Source organism: Aplysia californica, unplaced genomic scaffold (genome assembly GCF_000002075.1).
Source record: "Aplysia californica isolate F4 #8 unplaced genomic scaffold, AplCal3.0 scaffold00204, whole genome shotgun sequence".
Lineage (NCBI taxonomy): Eukaryota > Metazoa > Mollusca > Gastropoda > Aplysiida > Aplysiidae > Aplysia > Aplysia californica.
Window position 1 is genome coordinate 720747 of NW_004797474.1, and position 1312 is coordinate 722058.

The 1312-nt window shown below is 41.3% G+C and overlaps 1 non-coding gene across 1 annotated transcript; it reads left to right on the forward strand.

Annotated features, from left to right (window-relative positions):
- The first annotated feature begins 759 nt into the window (after positions 1 to 759).
- On the forward strand, positions 760 to 879 carry TRNAL-CAA. The gene is made up of 2 exons: positions 760 to 797; positions 834 to 879. It is a non-coding gene; the product is annotated as a tRNA-Leu (tRNA).
- The last annotated feature ends 433 nt before the right edge of the window (positions 880 to 1312 follow it).

Below are 1312 nucleotides of genomic sequence, written 5' to 3' on the forward strand. Positions count from 1 at the left end.
TCTGTCTGTCTGTCTGTCTGTCTGTCTGTCTGTCTGTCTGTCTGTCTGTCTGTCTATTTGTCTCTTTCTATTCCTCTCTGGCTATCTCTCTCTCTCTCTCTCTCTCTCTCTCTCTCTCTCCCTCTTTCCCTCTTTCTCTCTTTCTTTCTCCCTCTCTATCTAAACCACTTACCTGGGATTTAGGCTTTTATTTTATTCCTCTTTACTCTCTTCCCCTCCCCCTTTGCTCCCTCTACACCTTCGAAACATCACTTAGGACAAGTCATACCGCCCTTGTGGGCCGACAGAAGACCACATTGTACCCCGAGGGAAGGCCTGCTGTTCTTATTTCACCGTTCACAAAAGGCTAGTTAGCAGCAGCTGAAAAGAAAAACTCCCCCGTTGAAAGCTTTATCAACAGGCAGCGACAGAACAAAAGCCCTGACGGGGGACAGAACATGATCCGAGTTACGCGCATAAACTAACTGCATCAGATCGGAACGACAACTCTGTGGGTTCAAGTACATCGATAGAGAGTGCGGCGCGACTGAATAGAACACTTTCACGTGAACAAAATATTTCACCAGCTTTATTCACTACTTGATGATTCTAAACCTGGCGTCCTTGAGATTTAATCAATAGCTTGAATATTATAGCTATGAACCTTTCGCTACTTCTATTATGAGTTTAAAGATTAGATAAACGCGAGTCGAGGTCGGCGAGCGTTTTCGGTGTTTCGCCAACCGAATCTGGCGATAACCGAGCACACCTGAGCAGGCTGTCAGGGTGGCCGAGCGGTCTAAGGCGCCAGACTCAAGGTGTTACACCTTCACGATCCGATCGTGGTAAGAGCGTTCTGGTCCACGAATGTGGGCGTGGGTTCGAATCCCACCTCTGACATATTTTTTTTTTTTTAGGTAAAAGATTTGTTCTTTTGTGGGCGTGGTATATTTGAGGAAAATAAAACCCCAAACAACATATGTTGAAAAACTAACATTACTTTTAAAAATTTGTATATTTTAAAATACATTAACATAGTTGTACTTCTAGAGTACACAGGTACAGTTTCTTACTTTCTTCATCTAGTAATAAACCCATGGGTTTCTTTAAAATCATAAAGGAAAGAGTTTACTGTTTCAATTCATAAATGACCCCCCACCCTCCCTTTCCACGCAATAACTTTTCGATTTAAAATTTCAAAGCTAAATTTTTTAAAACCAGAAAAAAAACATCAACAATAACAACAACAACCTTGGACACCATTTGAGAATTGTTTTTTTTTAATTAAAAAAAATTCAGACTTCTGCACTAAACACACACACACACACACACA